Here is a 21,750-nt window from a genome sequence, read left to right as displayed (position 1 = left end):
TTTTTTTATTGGGTTAATGTCAAAGGAGCACAGTAAAAATGGTGTTAGAGTGGCAAATATTGTTTGCATAGGCCACCAAAATATGGGGGATATGAAAAGGAAATCCTTGGTCTAAATACAAGGAGACCCTACCCCTGAAGTTTTCTGGCATAAGACCAACTCTAGGCTCCAGGCAAACTAGTTTGTTCAATCCAAGTCATTGTCTGTAGTGCCAATATAGTTATATTTTTCACGCAGTCTCTATTGTTGGCATCACGTTTCTGTATTAAAGATCCTGGAATCTGCACATCCTACATTGAAGTCAGGCTGGTGTGGAGTATCCTCTAGTTCCACCTCACAATTAAGGGGCAATACAGAAAGCCCAGTCCAGTAAGCAGGTCATTGTTGTTGTTAAGTCTTCTCAGTGTTAATGGAAGTCTCTTTTGAGTAGGTTGATGTCAGAGCAGCGGTAGAGTCTTCCCTGGTAGACGATTGCCTCCAGGTGATGTTATAGACAACCTTGGATGTTTTGTAGATGCCTTTCCTAGATCAGCGGTGAATGGAGAATGCCCATTCTTCTGAGGCCTTTGCCAGGTCATTATGTCAATGTTCAGGGTGTAAGGTCCCATTGCACTACAAGATTTGTGTCTTTCCATCTCTACTAGATAAGAACTTATTTGTATGTATAATATTTTCCCTTTTTAATGTGCCTAAGCAAACAAGAAATAAAGCCACGTGGTGTTATTGGAGTATATGGGGGCGTAAGAACACGTCCAACAATACCCATGACTTGGTTCAAACATAAGCATTAAACTGAGGGACTCTTTCACCAAATTCCCTATTGAACAGTTCACAAAGAGAAAAAAAGATAAAAAAAAAAAAGGGAAATCATCAGTGTATAAGAAAATATTCAGCAAGAGGTATAGCTGTCAAAGAAAACACATAAAATGTTGAAAAGACATACGTGTACATTCTATGCCTTTTGGAATAGTTGGGGGGGGTGTATTAACTCCAGGGCACCACTATGGTCTGTGACTTAGGATTCTACAGTACTTAAGTTAGAAAGGGTAAATGTGCAGTAATGAGGATAGCGGGTGAGAGAGTTAAGAGAAAAATGATCTTTTGTAGGGGTGTGCGAAAGGGCAGAATACAAAATGGACATTCTGAATACACAAAAACATAATTCAATGGTAGTGGGAACTATTAATGTATCTTGTGCGCGGTTTTGAAAATATAGACTGGTAAGAGATTACCAGTGACTGCTTTAGTGCAACCCACAAGTAAAGCCTAGGACAAACTTCAAGCTCTGCCGAGGGACCCACCTCGCTGGCTTGCCCAGGAATGTGGCCCAGGGAAGCCCTGGACATCTGGAGCAAGGCAGTAGAGGGGTGCTAGGGTCACCCAAGTCCCGCATCCCCTCCTAGGCCTGGTTAAGAAGGCCTCTGGCATGGCGGAGGCCTGCCGAATCCCATGTTGGTAGACTCCCGGCTCCCAGGAAGAAAAGAGAACCTTCAAGAAGCTGGGAGGCCGGAAGTTCAGGGCCCCCACCCAGACCCTCTCTAAGGACCCGAGTGGGGAATGGGGGAAAGCCTAGGGCAAGGCGGTAGAGGGGTGCTGGGCTCAGGAGCATATTTTTAAATACACTTTCAGTTTATTTATAATTGGTCTGTTCAGATTTTCTATTATCCCATTTCTCAGTTTAGACAAATATATACTTTTAGGAAATTAGATTGTAATCTTGATAACATATTAGCCTAAATTTTCACATAATGCCCTATTTTTCATGTTTCATATTGAACTTACTTATAAGCAATGGAAGGTCTGTGTAAAAATATACAAATCCACTTTTTTATACATACACAGAAAAGATTTATAGTATAAATTGCACAAACCTACAAAAATTTACATTGAAAATATAAAAAAATAAAAAACTTAGTTTAGATAAAATATATCTTTATAATATGATACATTAATTTCCGATGGTTATGTACTAGTTAAAAATTAACAAATAGGGGCCGAAAAGATAGCATGGAGGTCAGGCATTTGCCTTGCATGCAGAAGGTCATTGGTTCGAATACCAGCATCCCATATGGTCCCCTGTGCCTGCCAGGGGCGATTTCTGAGCATAGAGCCAAGAGTAACCTGTGAGCACTGCCAGGTGTGACCCAAAACCAAAAAAAAATTAACAAAATATATTTTGTTATAACTACAAAAATCCATATACTTACAATACTATAAAAATTTTTATTCCAGCGTTTGATAGTCTGTAAACATAATTAACACACAAGTTTAATTATTAAAAAGTACTTGGTTTTGCTTGTCTTCACCTTAATATCATGGTGTGTAACAAAATAATAAATACATGACAAGTGAATGAATATGTTTTTTATTAATATCTTTATTTAAACATCTTGATTATAAATATGATTGTTGTTGGGTTTCAGTCATGTAAAGAACACCCCCCTTCACCAGTGCAACATTCCCATCACTGATGTTCCAAATCTCCCTTCTCCCCACCTCACCCCTACATGTACTCTAAATAGGCTTTCTACTTCCCTCATTCATTATGAATATGTTACTTTATATTTTTCACTGTCCATGATCATGGCACAGAATCTGTGACCAAGAATTCACTGATAGGGGTTGGAGTGATAGCACAGCATTAGAGTGTTTGCCTTGCACATGGCTGACCCAAGACAGATTCGGGTTCGATCTCTGGCTTCCCATATGATCCCCAAGCCAGGAGCCATTTCTGAGCATATAGTCAGGAATAACCCCTGTGCATCATCGGGTGTGGATCAAAAACAAAAAAAGAAAAGAAAAGAAAAGAAATAAAAAGAATTCACTGCTAGCATAAATTATATGTTTTTCCTTTTCTATCCCTTATTTTTGCTATTGGCTGTCCTACTTATTTTTTAATGAATTATTTTGATAGATGAAATTTATTATATCCTTATTGCACTGGCAATAAAATTCTACTAACATGCATTAAATCTAATTTATCTGATATGCTGAATGATAAAAGGAGGGCATATATTTATATATTTCAGATTATATATTGAGTTCAGACTTTGTGACTCCTACGTCTGTGTTAGTACAACAAAAATTTATCAATCCTATTCAGAACTTCTCTTTATTTAAAAAGAAAGGACTCACCTTCCCAAAACTTACTGTGCCTATGCAAAAAAGAAAGAAAGAAAAAAACCCCCCAAACCTTGCCACACCAGCCCTCCTTCTTTTTTTTTCTTTTCTTCTTTTTTGTTTAGTTGTTGCTTATGGTTGCTGTTGTATTTTTTTTGTCACTGCCTTTTTGTTCTCTTTTCCCTTTCTTCTTTTAAAATGATATTGATACCTCCTAGATGGATTCCTCCCAACATTATTTTTCTCTTTTTCTTTTTCCCAACAGAACCACAGAACTTGAATCATCTTGTTCTGCCTCATAAATTGAGGGGGAAAGTAAAAGTGGGTGGTACCAGCAGCAAACAGTCACTTGAACATTGAGTGGAAATAAAAAATGATCATTTAAATACAAAACCCAAAGTCAACGACAACAGAATCAAGATTCCCAATCTACAACAAGTTATATACAAAAGTGACCTGTTACACTACATTCAGGGGCAAGGGATGTGCTTTGTGATGCATGCTAGGAACATGGGAGGACAACACTGGTGGTGGGAATGGCCCTAATTCACTGTCACTATGTACCTTAAATATAACTGTGAAAGATTTGTAATTCACATTGGTCACAATAAACATTTAAAACAAATCTTATAAAAATAAAAAATTATAAAAATAAATAAGCCTGTTGACAAGATAAATTTTTATTTTCATTGGCTGGTTAGGAATAGGAAACATTGGATTTTTTAAAAATAATTCTTATTTTGACCATATTGGCTTGCATATCTTTCACAGTAGTATTTTAGGTACATATTAACATTGAATTAGGGGAATTTCCATCACCAAATTTGTCCTCCCTCCACCCTCCCCCGTTCCCATCTTGCATCTCATATCGCCCACCCTCAACCCCCCCACCCCAGGCTGCTAGAATAAGTTGTCCCCTCTGTGTCTAGCTTACTACCTAGTGATCATATATTTGTTTGGTCCTGGTACCCTCCCTTATTTCACCCTCTATTTGAGAGGCGGAACTAGATAGTTCACTTTATATGTTTTTGTTTGAGGAAAACAATAAAATGGGGTAAAAATCAAATAAGCCGAAAATGGGCAGAGTCCTTCTAGAGGCTCTCAACCTCAGTTTGAGGACAGGAAAAATGGAATTGAAACACCATACCAATACAAAAAGAGATATCATAGAAAATATCTAGTGAGCACTACATCAATAAAGACAAGCACCACATACTAGTCTCGGTCCTGAAATAAAACCATGTCAGAGTGCAAAAAGAAAGAGAAAGATAAAATAAAATAAAATAAAATAAAGTTGGAGACATCAGCTTCAATATCTACACCAAAACAAGGAAGTCGAAGAAAGAAAAAAATAACTAAATAGATAGATAGATAAAAAAAAAAGATTTGTTTTGTGCCTTATTTATTTTTCCGCATAGGCACAGTAAATATTGGGGGCATTAGAGAGGGAATTTCCTTGGCCTAGGAGATACAAAATTTTTCCACCCTTGAAGTATACTGTCATGAAATTAACTATAGACTCTTGCATGTTCATTTACTCTCCCCTCGGTGCTCTTGTGGTGTATGGAAGACTTTTGCTTCATCATGTGTAGTAAAATCCCACCTCTGTCTCTAGAGATTTTGGCATCTGCACAGGTCAAGGAATGGAGCCTATGATGAATTCTTTTTTTGTGTGGTTCCAGTAGTTCTTTTCCTTCAGTATCATTTTAATCCATCTTTTGTAGTTGGTGGTCATGGTCATTGCGCTGCTCTTAGGATGGAGTCTGGGATAGAGTCTTTCGTTATGTTTCCAGAAGACCCGTTCAGTTGCAATTGTCTCTGTCAGACCTCTGGAATTAGAGATCTTGTTTGTTGTACAGATCGTATACCAAAGCCTAGGCTAGAGCTTTTTTATTGGTCCCAGGATGCGTACTGTCCAGTCATGGTTGTAATAACCAGTCATCTGTAGATAGCGATCTTGGCTTTTGCGCTGATCAAAGGGTGACAAGTCTTCTGATTTTGTCTTATCGTTGGCTAGTGAGGTAGGACAACCTGCTCTTAGATCAGGTTGTTCTCATTTCCTCGTTGTCAGGATATCATTTTAGAACTGGCACATGTTGGTGTCAGAGCAGTATTAAGAATGCCCTTGAGGGGATTTGGTTCCTGGAGCTGTTTTGGAGAACTGTGTCGTTTCTATGCCTGGGATCCAGGAGTCAAGACTGGACGATCGGTGTCTAATTCCCTGGAGTCTAAGTTGAGTCCACATGACATAAGAAACATTGGATTTTCTAATGAGACAACGGAATTATTAATTAGAAGTTCTCTGATATTTTATAACGGCTGAAAGAGAGAGTTTCTTAGTTATCCTAATATGAAAATATGTTCTAGATTTTTAACTTGTCAATATTCTAAACATTTTATAATTACTTCCAAATAATTACTCTTTTGATAAAGTTTATTTTCATATAATTAAATGTGCTTGTTACATCTATCATATATCTCACTTTAACAAGGAAATAAAACACTATATTACAAATAAAAGAAAATGCCATACAGTGGTGAAATTAAACCTTCCAATTCTATTTAATATTATCTATATTAAAAAAAAGTCTCAAAGCGCTTTACAGTTTATTTTAATTTGATATCTGAATCATTCGTAGTGGTGCTAAGGAACTACTTATAGCTTTGTGTTTAGGGGTGTTCAAAGATTTATGAATGCTGGGATCAAACTTGAGTTTACATTACAAAGCTATCTTTGTAACATCACTAAGAACAATCTTTTCAGCTCTTTAGGAACATTTTACAATAAAGAAACACTGTAAGAGTTTTAAAGATCTCCCTTGTCAGAAGATGTAGATTAGTGTTTTGGAGATATTTTTATTTAAATATGCAATTGTTACGAATTAATTCACACGTTCACAATGTGGTTTGAAGATATGATTTTGATGTTTGGTTATAAGACATACCACCACTAAAATGTCCAACGTACTTTTCCAGTTTTTTATATTAGTTCCAACCCACCTCATCGTTTTCCAACATTTTCCTTTATGTACTATTCCGAGTTCTGTGATCTAGAGCCAAGGATTTATTATGATCATGAGATATTTTCTAGTCCCTGGTTTGATTTTCTATATTATACAAATAAAGAATATCATTTTAGAAAATTTTCTCACTCTTATTTTTCTAATGTAATATATTTTCAGTTATCAATTGGAAGAAAACTGCAGATTTTCATCTTTTCTTATTCTTGCATTTGTTTCCATTGGGTATATAAAAGAACCTCTTCTCTATATCTGTTTTCCTGTCATTAAATTTTGTGTTTTTATATTCTGGCTGTTGGTTAAAGTGTTTACAATGAATTTATTTAAATTGATGTTTTACTATGTTTTGGAGGTATAAACTAAGAAATAGAATCACTGGGTCATCTGACAACTCTATTCATAAATTTTTAAAATTATTCATAGTGGTCATTCCCAACTATCACTGTCATAGTGGTCATTTCTCTGCCCTAATTGTACTGTCCAGCTAATTGTAGAATAGTTCTGGCCCTCATCTTTATTAGGTCTTTAGATATTAAAACTATCTATCATCTTTTTTTATATCCCACAAATGAGTTCTATCATTGTATGCCTATCCTTCTCCCTCTGTCACATTTTGCACAGCATAATGGTCTCCATGAACATCCATCTAGAAATAAAATTTAAAGCTTTATTTTTCCTAATAGTTGTGTAGTATTTATCCACTTACTTGTTTTCAGACACTTGGGTTGTTTTTAGACTGGCTATTATAAATAGTGCTGGAAAGAACATAGGAGTGCAGAAGGCTATTCTGCAATGTGGGTTTTTTTTTTTTTTTTTGGCTCTGTAGGGTATATTCCTAGTAGTGATAATGCTGGTTAATATGGAAGCTAAGTGTCTGAACAGGACTGGGTGCTGAAAGGAGAAAAAGTTATATGTGTGATAATCCTTCAGTATGATAACCATATTATCTAAAAAGAAAATCAAAGAGAGAGAGAGAAGAAAAATGTCTGTCGTGTATGCAGTCATGGGGAGAGGACCGAGGAGAGGGCAGGAGGAAAATTAGGGACATTGGTGGTGGGAAATGTGCACAGTGAAGGGTATTTGTTACACATTGTAAATGGAAACTCATTCATGAACAACTTTGTAAATATGCATTTTATGGTGATTCAGTTAAAGAATTTATTTATTAAAATATTGAATGAATGGATTGTGGTAAATGGATACTGACATTTTAGTGGTGGGTGTAGCTTAGTAATACCACTGTAATCCTGACAGACATATTTATAATCTTGTGAACCAATAAAACATCAATAAAAATAAACTTAAAAGATAAAATAAAAAAATAAAATTAATTAATTTCTTATGGGCTTTACCCGATGGTCAGGGCTACCTGGCCCTGAGATAGAGAAACCTATGGAGTGCTAGGTATCAAACCAAGGCTGGCAAATATGAAGGAAAATGCTATACTTGCTATACTATTTCTTCAGTGCCAATAGTGTCAAATTAATTTTTTAATTTTAGGCACCATGGTTTATGGTTTATGGTTTATGTATTTGTTCATATTTAAGGTTAATATAAATATAAGGAATAGGTTGAATATATGGTCTATACACTACATTTTGGAATGACTGATGACCATATTATATTTACTTGGTCAAATAAATTGATTTCGCCCTTGTAGTGCAAAGGGACCTTACACCCTGAACATTGACATAATGACCTGGCACAGGCCTCAGAAGAAAGGGCATTTTCCATTCACCCCTGAACCAGGGAAGCCATCCATGAAACATCCAGGTTTGTCTATAACATCACCTGGAAGCAATCCTCTACCACTGCACAGACATCGACCTGCTCAAAAGAGACTTCCCTTAACACTGAGAAGACTTAATAACAACAATGACCTGCTTACAGGACAGGGCTCCCTGCATTGCCCTTTAATGGTGAGGTGAAACGAGAGGATGCTCCACATCCTGACTTCAATGTAGGATATGCAGATTCCAGGATCTTTAATACAGAAACATGATACCAACAACAGAGACTGTGTGAAAAATAAAAGTGTATTGGCACTACAGACAATGTCTTGGATTGGACGATCTACCTTACCTGGAGCCTAGAGTTGGTCTTATGCCAGAAAACTTCAGGGGTAGGGTCTCTTTGTATTTAGGCCAAGGTTATTCCTTTCCATGCCCCTCATATTTTGGTGGGCCTATGCAAACAACAATTGCCACTCTAACACAGTTTACTGTGCTCCTTTGACTCTAATCCTTAAAAAAAAAACCACTTAAAATTTGAGGTTAACGAGAGCATAAAAACCGGCTAAGCTTTGCAAAAGCTGGCTGGCTCCCTGTGTGTGACACCAGGCGGGGAAAATCCGCGAAAGTACACCGGCCCAGTGGGGCTCAACTGTGAAAGACTGTGAGTGTGACCTGTCTATGTCTGTCTACTGTCCTCTTGCGTGAAATTCTTGCGAGTGGGGCAAAAAGAGCCTCCAGAAACCTCGCTCGCCCAGACGCCATTTTCAGGGAGGGACTTCAGAGCATAAAAACCGGCTAAGCTTTGCAAAAGCCGGCTGGCTCCCTGTGTGTGACACCAGGCGGGGAAAATCCGCGAAAGTACACCGGCCCAGTGGGGCTCAACTGTGAAAGACTGTGAGTGTGACCTGTCTATGTCTGTCTACTGTCCTCTTGCGTGAAACTCTTGCGAGTGGGGCAAAAAGAGCCTCCAGAAACCTCGCTCGCCCAGACGCCATTTTCAGGGAGGGACTTCAGAGCATAAAAACCGGCTAAGCTTTGCAAAAGCTGGCTGGCTCCCTGTGTGTGACACCAGGCGGGGAAAATCCGCGAAAGTACACCGGCCCAGTGGGGCTCAACTGTGAAAGACTGTGAGTGTGACCTGTCTATGTCTGTCTACTGTGCTCTTGCGTGAAACTCTTGCGAGTGGGGCAAAAAGAGCCTCCAGAAACCTCGCTCGCCCAGACGCCATTTTCAGGGAGGGACTTCAGAGCATAAAAACCGGCTAAGCTTTGCAAAAGCTGGCTGGCTCCCTGTGTGTGACACCAGGCGGGGAAAATCCACGAAAGTACACCGGCCCAGTGGGGCTCAACTGTGAAAGACTGTGAGTGTGACCTGTCTATGTCTGTCTACTGTCCTCTTGCGTGAAACTCTTGCGAGTGGGGCAAAAAGAGGCTCAGAGGAGCACGGCCGCTCCGCTTCGCTCCGCGGCCATGCACTCTTTCTAAGGAAAGAACTCCATTGCAACAAGAAGGAAAAATCACACTAAGAACGGCGCTATATCACAGAAGCAAACATTTCTCTCTGGACTGTCTTCTAGGTTGCATGCTCGGGCCTAAGATTTGACCCAGTGTGAGGCTTCATCCACGGAGGACTCCCCTCCCTTAGAGGCAAGTCAGCCCATCCAGAAAGGGAGGAGCCAGAGGAGTGTGCTGCCTACATCATATAGACAATGAATACCACCACAACATGTAGAAAAACCCACAATACAAGTGTGACAATGGGGAAACAACGCAGGCCAGCATCAGACATAGAGAATGAAGATGACAATTCTGAGGACCAGATAATGACTGAACAACTAATCAACCTCTCAGATAAGGACTTTAGACTAGCAATATGGAAGGTGCTCAACAGACTCCAAGAAACCATGGATCGAGTTGAACAGAACACTAATAAGAACCAAGAAAATATGAAGGCAGAAATGACAAAACTCCAAACTGAAATAACATGTCAACTAACAGGACTGAAAAAGTCAGTAAATGAAGTGAATGACAAAATGGATAAGCTCTGGGACAGGGTATCAGAAGCTGAGAATAGACTTGGTGCTGTGGAAGATGAGATACATAACAATTCCATACAGCAGGAGAGATTGGACAAAAAACTTAAAGCAAATGAGCAGACAATGGAAAAATTAGTCAAAGAATGGGAACAGACGAAAATAGAAGTCTATGATAAGATCAACAGAAACAACTTAAGAATCATTGGAGTCCCAGAGACCCAGGAAGAAAATTTCCAGGAAGAATCAATGGTCAAGAACATCATTAAAGAGAAACTTCCAGAGCTAAAGAATATATGTGATCAAATCCTGCATTCCCGAAGAGTACCAACCAAAAGAGACCCCAGAAAAACCACCCCAAGACACATCCTAGTCACAATGACAAATCCCACAGAGAGAGACAGAATTTTGAAAACAGCAAGATCAAAAGGGGAAATCATGTTCAAGCAAGCTTCCCTGAGATTTACAGCAGACCTGTCACCAGAAACGCTCAATGCCAGAAAGCAGTGGTGGGATATTGTGACAAGACTGAATGAAATGAATGCTTCACCCAGAATACTATACCCAGCAAAACTCACTTTCCGGTTTGATGGAAGAATACATGGTTTCACAGACAAAAAACAGCTCAGAAACTTCGCAGACACAAAACCAGCCTTAAGAGAAAAACTGAAAGACCTAATCTAAGACAAGACTACCCAAAAGACACACCAAATTTTGAAATAAAGATGGCGTTAAATCCCAGGACAATTCTTTCTCTCAACGTCAATGGACTAAATGCACCAGTTAAGAGACACAGAGTGGCTAAATGGATCAAAAAACTCAATCCAACCTTCTGCTGCCTACAAGAAACGCACCTGAATAGTCAGAACAAACATAGACTCAAAATAAAAGGCTGGAGAAAAATTATCCAAGCAAACAACACCCATAAAAAAGCTGGAGTGGCCATACTAATATCAGATAATGCAAACTTTATACTCAGGAAGGTTGTAAGGGACAAAGATGGACATTTTATATTAATCAAGGGGTACGTAGAGCAGGAAGAATTCACTCTCCTAAACATATATGCACCGAATGAGGGGCCAGCAAAATATTTAATACAACTTTTGACAAATCTGAAAAATAATATCAACAACAACACAATAATTGTGGGGGACCTTAGCACGGCTTTGTCAACACTGGACAGGTCAACCAGACTGAAACCCAACAAGAATATACTAGACCTGAGGAGAGAAATAGAAGAAAGAGGCCTAGTGGATATATATAGGACACTCCATCCCCAGAAACCTGGATACACATTCTTCTCCAATGTACATGGGACATTCTCCAGGATAGACTACATGCTGGCACATAAAACATACCTCCATAAGATCAAGAGGATAGAAATTTTGCAGACTACCTTCGCTGACCACAAGGCTCTGAAATTATTTGTGAACTCCAAAGGGACTCAGAAGAAACACTTTAACACCTGGAAGTTAAACAGCCTCATGCTCAATAACCAGTGGGTCCGAGATGAAATCAAGAAGAAAATAAAAAGGAAACAAATGACAATAAAGACACAAACTCTCAGAACTTATGGGACACAGCAAAAGCAGTACTGAGAGGAAAATTTATAGCTTTGCAAGCACACATCAGGAAGGAAGAAGGAGCTTACATGAGTAGCTTAATGACACAGCTAATAGAACTAGAAAATGCTCAACAAAAGGACCCAAGAATAGGAAGACAGAAGGAAATAACAAAGCTGAGAGCAGAAATCAACGAAGTGGAAACCCAAAAAACAATCCGAAAGATCAATGAAAGCAGAAGTTGGTTCTTTGAAAAAATAAACAAGATTGATAGACCACTGGCAAACCTAACAAAGAAAGAGAGAGAGAGAAACTTGATAACTCGTATCAGGAATGAAAAAGGAGAGATCACTACTGATATGACAGAGATTCAAAGGGTAATCAGAAACTACTTTGAAAAACTCTACGCCACTAAAAATGAGAACCTGGAAGAAATGGATAAATTCTTGGACTCTTGTAATCTTCCACGGTTGAAGGAAGAGGATGTAGCATATCTAAACACCCCCATCACCATTGATGAAATTAAAACAGTAATCAAATGTCTGCCGAAAAACAAAAGCCCAGGTCCAGATGGATTCACTAATGAATTCTATCAAACTTTCCAAGAGGAACTACTGCCAATCTTGGCAAGACTCTTTCATGAAATTGAACAAACAGAAACACTTCCAAATAGCTTTTATGAAGCCAACATCACCTTGATACCTAAACCAGATAGAGACGCTACCAAAAAAGAAAATTACAGACCAATATCACTGATGAATGCAGATGCAAAGATCCTCAACAAAATCCTGGCAAATAGGATTCGATGCCTCGTTAAGAAGATCATCCACTACGATCAAGTAGGTTTCATCCCAGGAATGCAAGGCTGGTTTAACATCCGTAAATCTATCAACATAATACACAACATCAATAGCAAGAAAAATAAAAACCACATGATCATATCAATAGATGCAGAGAAAGCATTTGATAAGGTCCAACACCCATTCTTGATCAAAACTCTCAGCAAGATGGGAATGGAGGGAACCTTTCTCAATATAGTGAAGGCCATCTACCACAAGCCAGTGGCAAATATTATCCTCAATGGAGAAAAACTGAAAGCCTTCCCTCTAAATTCTGGCACAAGACAAGGCTGTCCTCTCTCACCACTCCTATTCAACATAGCACTGGAAGTACTTGCTATAGCGATTAGGCAAGAAAAGGATATCAAGGGAATCCAGATAGGAAAGGAAGAAGTCAAGCTCTCACTGTTTGCAGATGACATGATACTCTACTTAGAAAACCCTAAAGACTCTATCAAAAAGCTTCTAGAAACAATAGACTCATATAGCAAGGTGGCAGGCTACAAAATTAACACACAAAAATCAATGGCCTTTCTATATACCAATAGTAATAAGGATGAAATGGACATTAAGAAAACAACCCCATTCACAGTAGTGCCACACAAACTCAAATATCTTGGAATCAACTTGACTAAATATGTGAAGGACCTATACAAAGAAAACTATAAAACTCTGCTCCAAGAAATAAGAGAGGACACACGGAAATGGAAACGCATACCCTGCTCATGGATTGGCAGGATTTACATCATCAAAATGTCAATACTCCCCAAGGCATTATACAGATTTAATGCCATCCCTCTAAAGATACCCATGACATTCTTCAAAGAAGTGGATCAGACACTTTTGAAATTCATTTGGAACAATAAACACCCTCGAATAGCTAAAGCAATCATTGGGAAAAAGAATATGGGAGGAATTACTTTTCCCAACTTTAAACTGTACTACAAAGCAACAGTTATCAAAGCAGCATGGTATTGGAATAAGGATAGGTCCTCAGATCAGTGGAATAGGCTTGAATACTCAGAAAATGTTCCCCAGAGATACAACCATCTAATTTTTGACAAAGGAGCAGGAAATCCTAAATGGAGCAGGGAAAGCCTCTTCAACAAGTGGTGTTGGCACAATTGGATAGCCACTTGCAAAAAATTAAACTTAGACCCCCAGCTAACATCATGTACAAAGGTAAAATCCAAATGGATTAAAGACCTCGATATCAGCCCCAAAACCATAAGATATATAGAACAGCACATAGGCAAAACACTCCAGGACATTACAGGCATCTTCAAGGAGGAAACTGCACTCTCCAAGCAAGTGAAAGCAGAGATTAACAGATGGGAATATATTAAGCTGAGAAGCTTCTGCACCTCAAAGGAAATAGTGCCCAGGATACAAGAGCCACCCACTGAGTGGGAGAAACTATTCACCCAATACCCATCAGATAAGGGGCTAATCTCCAAAATATACAAGGCACTGACAGAACTTTACAAGAAAAAAACATCTAACCCCATCAAAAAATGGGGAGAAGAAATGAACAGACACTTTGACAAAGAAGAAATACACATGGCCAAAAGACACATGAAAAAATGTTCCACATCACTAATCATCAGGGAGATGCAAATCAAAACAACGATGAGATACCACCTCACACCCCAGAGAATGTCACACATCACAAAGAATGAGAACAAACAGTGTTGGCGGGGATGTGGAGAGAAAGGAACTCTTATCCACTGCTGGTGGGAATGCTGTCTAGTTCAACCTTTATGGAAAGCGATATGGAGATTCCTCCAAAAACTGGAAATCGAGCTCCCATATGATCCAGCTATACCACTCCTAGGAATATACCCTAGGAACACAAAAATACAATACAAAAACCCCTTCCTTACACCTATATTCATTGCAGCTCTATTTACCATAGCAAGACTCTGGAAACAACCAAGATGCCCTTCAACAGACGAATGGCTAAAGAAACTGTGGTACATATACACAATGGAATATTATGCAGCTGTCAGGAGAGATGAAGTCATGAAATTTTCCTATACATGGATGTACATGGAATCTATTATGCTGAGTGAAATAAGTCAGAGAGAGAGAGAAAAACGCAGAATGGTCTCACTCATCTATGGGTTTTAAGAAAAATGAAAGACACCCTTGTAATAATAATTTTCAGACACAAAAGAGAAAAGAGCTGGAAGTTCCAGCTCACCTCAGGAAGCTCACCACAAAGAGTGATGTGTTTAGGTAGAGAAATAACTACATTTTGAACTGTCCTAATATTGAGAATGTATGAGGGAAATGTAGAGCCTGTTTAGGGTACAGGCGGGGGTTGGGTGGGGAGGAGGGAGATTTGGGACTTGCGTGATGGGAATGTTGCACTGGTGATGGGTGGTGTTCCTTTTATGACTGAAACCCAAACACAATCATGTATGTAATCAAGGTGTATAAATAAAAAAAATATTAAAAAATGTTAAAAAAATTTGAGGTTAACTTAGGCTAATATGCATGTACATGTAAATGTAAAAATACTATGCCTCTAATGTTTAAGGAGTTATGTAAGTTTTATGGCTTTAGATTGCCTTGTGTACTGTTAAGAAATATTATAATGTGTTACAATCTGGGGACTTGAGAGACAAAGTAATTGTACATGGATTCTGTTTTATTTATCTTAATGTTCTTTGGCTGAAAGTTCAAAGTTAAATATCAGCAAGGGGACTTCTTCTGAGAATTATGTTATGGGTGATTGTCCTTCCACTGTAACTTTACCTTGTCCTCTTTCTTTGCATCTTTGTTCTCATAATTAAAAATAAAAAAATTAAAAAAAGAAAAAAATAAATTGATTTTGCCTAAATCTTAAAGACAAATCAATTTATTCATTTAAAAAAATGGAAAAATTATAGAGAAGACAAAATTATAAAAAAACCAAAGTAATATAATTACAAAATGTTGACTATTCTACCACTTATACTTGTTACTAATAAATTAGACAATCTAAATTTATGAGTTTATATATTACATAGCTATGAAGTATTATTTCAAGTAACTATCAAGGTTTTGTGTATACCTATAATATAATTTAAGACTGAATAAATATAATAGTTTTACAAAATGGCAAATGGAGGAACCATAAACTGACTCACATATATATTTAAACTTTATTTATAACAATTATAGTAAGAGATCAGGAAAACAAGACTTAAAATATTGAAATTGGAAAAGGTGATTTGGATCCCAAACTTCAAACATAGAATTTCATTTATTTTTCTGTGTACATTCAAGATTAAAGAAAGGCAAAATCATTTTTATTATAAAATAAAAAACAGAAACTGCTATCTATTTAGAATAAAAAATTAAAAAAATATGTATATATAAGAAAAAAGAAATAAAAATAAATTTATTACTGTACTAAAATTATAATTTTTAGCTTATTATAGTAGCCACAAAAATGAAAATATATATTAAAAGTTAGGAGATTATATATGTAGATTAATTAAAATTTTATTTTATGCTATATAAAAACTTTTTAAATCAATAAAATATCAGTTGGGAAATGTGCTGACAAATTCAAAGTCCATATATGTTTTTGGTTTTGGGTCACACCTGGCAGCACTAGGGGTTACTCCTGACTCTATGCTCAGAAATCGCTCCTGGCAGGCTCGGGGGACCATATAGGATGCCAGGATTCCAACCACTGCCCTTCTGTAGGCAAGGCAAACACCTTACCTCCATGCTATCTCTACGGCCCCATAAAGAAGAAAATTTAATAATTCAATAAACACGAGAAGATATCCCACTTCATATAATTTACTAATAATCTGGTGAGTGGAAATGTTAAATCATGGTTAAACCAAGTGGGCAAAATTAAAGTCAATAGAAAATAGTAATTCTGATAATTCCAAATGTTTGGGTGAATATAGAACTGTACGAAGAAACCTAGCTATACTTTCTGGTGGGAGTACAATTAATTCAATTATCATTTATTAATAAATGTGGAAATATGTATATAATATGTCTATATAACTTAAAATGAACTGGAGTAGAAGTAGAAAATTGCTCATAACTGTCTATATTGCTATAAATCTGGAAATAAGTCATATATACATTCAGGAAGTACATAAATTATTGCCACAATACTAAATATGAATCATACGTAGCAGTGAATGAGTGAATAACAGCAATTTATTTATTTAGCAATTTCTATCAGCTAATAACCAAATACTTAGTAAAAACTATAGGTTTTAATTTTTAAGTAAATTATTACACCTTTTAGTGTGTCTGGTTGTGCTTCGCACAAATTCTTTATAGACTTAGCTCTTGTAAAGCATGAAAGTTGCCTCTACATATCAAATATTGTACATAATGCTAAATGAACATATTTTCCCAAATATGTTTTCCTAAGTATTTCAGCCTTATTTAGACAAATGCCCAGATTTGAATAGAAAATTAAAAAAAACATGATGAACTTTCACAGTTAGAATGAATATTATGGAAAATATAAGAAGCGATGATGTGAGAATATTGAAAGAATATCCTTGCATACAGGGGGAATAAAAATTGGTAAAAATGATACTATAAAACATGTCTTTTGAACTAATAAAGTTAAATTGAACTGGAAAGATAATATAAAATTTAAGGTGCTTGCCTTGCTTGTGGTGGACCCCAATTCAAATCTTTGGCAAAGCACATAATTTCCCAGGTACTGCCAGGAGTGATCCCTAAGCAATGAACCAGGAGTAAAACCCGAGGAAAGTCATGTGGAATAAGAAAGCACAAAATAAACAAATTAAATTTTACTTTGTCTCTTAATAAATTTGGCATATCCAAATTTAAGTCAATAATGAAGAATTGGAAAGTTTCCATTCAAGATGTTCATTAACACATGAGTTTTTATTGTAAAGACAAGGAAATTTATGTACATGTGGAAATCTTTTTTTTGGGGGGGGGTTTGGGCCACACCCGCCGGTGCTCAGGGGATACTCCTGGCTGTCTGCTCAGAAATAGCTCCTGGCAGGCACGGGGGACCACATGGGACACCCGGATTCGAACCAACCACCTTTTGTCCTGGATCGGCTGCTTGCAAGGCAAATGCCGCTGTGCTATCTCTCTGGGCCATGAGGAAATCTTAAAGTGCATAAATAATCAGATATATTACATATTTTGAGGAGAGATTATTTACATTTTAGAGTTCACAGTTACCATGTGATATAATAGTGTCAATAATTTTCTTGGTAGAGTGGATGGTTTTTATTTTTACAGTGGACTTTTTTGAGTACTCTCTCCTTAAGACTGACCAGTATAAAGATTCATTTTCATGAAATATTGTTACATTGCTTTGCATCTTTACAAATATATAATATATGATATATAGCATATGTCTTCTATAACATATAGTATATGTCTAAATCTTTATGAACTATGTCTCTTAAAATATTATCCATTAATTAATTCATTAATATTTAATAAAGCATGTGAGTTATTTATTTTGTCTATTGTAAATAGCATTTCAGTGAACATTTTTGAGATTACTTTTCCAATTAGCATTTAATTTCTAATTAACAGGTATAAAACTGCTGTATCGCATGGTAGTTGTAATTTTAATATTTTTTTAATATTTTTTTTTTTGGTTTTTCGGGCCACACTCTTTTGATGCTCAGGGGTTACTCCTGGCTAAGCGCTCAGAAATTGCCCCTGGCTTGGGAGACCATATGGGACACCTGGGGATTGAACCACGGTCTTTCCTTGTCTAGCGCTTGCAAGGCACCTTACCTCTAGCGCCACCTCGCCGGCTTCTTTTTTAAATTTTTTAACAAACATCTCCAGGCTGTTCTTCAGACTGTAGATGAGTTGTATTTGTAGATTAAAGTTAGTTTCATATGCTCTGGAACTAACACTTCATTTTATGTATTACTTGAATTAGTCATCAGAAGCCTTAAATCATTTTATTGTTGATTTGGTTTCCTAAAATTATATTTTATTCATTTATTCCAATAACATTTTGGACTATTTAGAATTTTATTTATATAGGGTTATATCATGTGCAAAGAGAATCTGGTTATTGTAAGCAGCATTGCAATTAATATTGGAGTGCAGAGGGCATTATTGTATTTATTTTTCCCTCCTTTTACTTCTACTTTTGACTTAGTTTTCCTACTATAACTTCTAGGACAGTTTTGAATGAGTTGACTGAACTGTTTTGATTAATCTGTTCTAAAACTGTGTTGAAAGTGGTCACATTTGTTTTGTTCCTGATCTTAGAAAGGGTGTGGAAAAAGAGAATTTTGAACACTATTTTGGGGAATATAAATTGGTGCAGTTTAAACAGAAAATGGCAGGCCAGGTCCTTAATAAACTGAAAAAAAAATGGAGTTAAGATACAGCTCAATGTGTTGCATTAATTTGTATCTTTAGTCATCTTACATGCATGATACCCTGAATTTTTTTTTTTTTTTTTTTTTTGGTTTTTGGATCACACCCGGCGGTGCTCAGGGGTACTCCTGGCTGTCTGCTCAGAAACAGCTCCTGGCAGGCACGGGGGACCATATGGGACACCGGGATTCGAACCAACCACCTTTGGTCCTGGATTGGCTGCTTGCAAGGCAAACACCGCTGTGCTATCTCTCCGGGCCCGATACCCTGAATTTTATCTTCAGCACCTGGCAGGTGTTAACACTGGCGGCTCTCAAAGACAATAAAATACTGATGGCTTCCAAGAGCTTCTGTTGTGTTGCTGGTGGCTTCCCACAATTTGGATCCAAGTAACTAACATTGAACTGCTGATAATATTTCTGGGAGTGAACCTCTGAGTTCACTTCTGATCTTTGTTCTAAAGAAACAAATGAAAGCACTCTATGATCCCATCACTCTGTTATATTAATTTGATGAGTATAAAACAATAATTACAGACTATCTGCATTTCTATGTATTAATTATGTAATAATTCCTATGTTTAGAATTACTTATAATATCTCATTCACAGAAAATTTTAAATGAAATGAATAAGTATTAAAGTGGTTATGCTAAATGAAAAGCAAGAATTTAAAAGACTATATTGCTTCACTCATATGTTTAAAATAAGTAGTAGCCAACTGGAAAAAGTAATCAACTAGAAAAACATTATTCTAAATATAAAATATCTAAAGAACCCACAGTGCTTATGAGAGGCGTTAAGAAACAGGGCTGTTTCTTAAATGGTCCACATCACTAATCATCAGGGAGATGCAACTTAAAACAACTATGAGGTACTATCTCACGCCACAGAGATTGGCACACATCACAAAGAATGAGAACAAGCAGTGCTGGCGGTGATGTGGAGAGAAAGGAACTCTTATTCACTGCTGGTTGGGAATGCAGTTCGGTCCAACCTTTGTGGAAAGCGGTATGGAGATTTCTCCAAAAGCTGGAAGTTGAACTCCCATACGATCCAGCTATACCACTCCTAGGGATATATCTTAGGAACACAAAAATACAATACAAAAATTCCTTTCTCACACTTATATTCATAGCAGCATTATTTACAATAGCCAGACTCTGGAAACAGCCTAGAGGCCCCTCAATAGATGAATGGTTAAAGAAACTATGGTACATATACACAATGGAATATTATGCAGCTATCAGAATAGATGAAGTCATGAAATTTTCCTATGCATGGATGTATATGAAATCTATTATGCTGAGTGAAATAAGTCAGAGGGAGAGAGATAAACACAGAATGGTCTCCCTCATCTATGGGTTTCAAGTAAAATGAAAAACATTTGTGTAATGATTCTCAGAGACAAAATAGAGGAGGACTGGAGGGTCCAGCTCCTGACATGAAGCTCATCACAGGGATCGTTTAGTGCAGTCACAGAAATAATTACACTGAGGACTATCATAACAAAATGTGATTGAATGAGGGAAGTAAAAAGCCTGTCTAGAGTACAAGCCTGTGTAGGGTAGGGAGAAGGACACTTGGGATATTGGTCATGGGAATGTTACACTGGTGAAGGTATATATATAAAAAATTTAAAAAAAAAGAAAAAGATAAGGCCTCCCAATTCTTACCACAGGCTGTGTTCTTTACACTGACTGTATAGAAAGAGGAGGTACAGTAAATGCACCCCATGTACACCTCAACCCCAGGCCCTTTGTCTGGTCTGTATTGTGAATTGGGAGACAAAAAAAAAAAAAAGAAACAGGAGTGTGAAGAATAAAGAGAGGAAATCAAGTTGAATGTGTCGTCACTCTAGAATTTTGGTAATAGGTTGGCAGAGATATATATTAATTGATGTTTGGAACTTTCCAAATGATATATATAGTATAAATAAAACTAAAAATATAAACCATATATATGAATTTAAGAACATATATCATTTTACTTATGTAAAAGTATAATTTTCTTAAAATATTTTAAAATGGTAGAATTGAGAAACAAATGGAGCTATTAAAATTCACTTTAATGAACTAAAAACAAACTAGTAGAATATCATCAGTTATTAAAATATTAAATGATAATATATTTTACTACACCTATATCAGTTTTGAGTCAGTAATTATTTCTTTTTAAATAATTTCTTTATTTAAGCACCACGGTTACAAACATTTTCATAATTGGGTTCAGTCATAAAATGCACACCCCCGCTTCACCAGATCAACTGTCTCCCATTTTCTCCTCCCCTTTACCCTGCCTGTCTGGCATTTCATCTTTCTCTATCTTTGTAATGGCAGTTGTTAGTGTTGCAATTTATCTAACTTCACTTATCATTCTTTGTGGTAAGCTCCAGTCCTCATCACAATTGTCTATGGTTATTATAACTATGCTGTCTTATGTTTTTATTAAATCCCACAGATCAATGAGATTATTCCGTGTTTATTCTCTCCCTCTGACTATTTCAGTCAGCATAATAGTCTCGATGTCCACCCATGTATAGGTAAATTTCATAACTTCATTTTTAATAGCTGCATATTATTTCATTGTGGATGTACTATAGTTTGTTTCTCTAGGCAATCATCTGTTGTCAGGCATCTGGGTTGTGTTCAGAATCTGGCTATTGTAAAGTAGCTCAGAAATTAACATAGGAGTGCAGGGGCAATTTTGTACTGTGTTTTTGTGGTACTAAGGTAAATCCCTAATTAGTGGTATTGCTAGATTATACAGGAGTTCAATTCCCAGTTTTTAAGGAATATCCACATTGTTTTCCAGAAAGGCTGGACTAGATGACATTCCCACCAGCAATGAGTGAGTCCTTTTCTCCTCACATCCACACAAACAGTGGTTGTTCTTGTTGTTTGTGAGGATGTCAGTCTCTGTGGTATGAGATGATATCTCATAGTTGTTTTGATTTGCATCTCCCTGATGTTTAGTGATGTGGAATATTTTTTCATGTGCCTCTTGTCCATGAGTATTTCTTCTTTGAGGAAATGTCTATTAATTTCTTCTCCCATTTTTATGGGGTTAGATATCATGCTTATTAA

The 21,750-nt window shown here is 36.9% G+C and overlaps 1 protein-coding gene and 1 non-coding gene across 2 annotated transcripts in view; one reads left to right on the top strand and one right to left on the bottom strand.

Moving 5' to 3' along the window:
- PDZRN4 (PDZ domain containing ring finger 4) overlaps positions 1–21,750 on the bottom strand; it is a 169,195-nt gene that overhangs the window by 55,293 nt on the left and 92,152 nt on the right. The gene's annotated exons all lie outside the window — the stretch shown is intronic.
- Positions 20,324–20,457, top strand: LOC126023142 (small nucleolar RNA SNORA51). Its single transcript, XR_007500349.1, has one exon. It is a non-coding gene; the product is annotated as a small nucleolar RNA SNORA51 (small nucleolar RNA).

The sequence above is a fragment of the Suncus etruscus genome, chromosome 11, assembly GCF_024139225.1.
Source record: "Suncus etruscus isolate mSunEtr1 chromosome 11, mSunEtr1.pri.cur, whole genome shotgun sequence".
Lineage (NCBI taxonomy): Eukaryota > Metazoa > Chordata > Mammalia > Eulipotyphla > Soricidae > Suncus > Suncus etruscus.
This window is presented reverse-complemented; position numbering and strand designations above follow the sequence as displayed.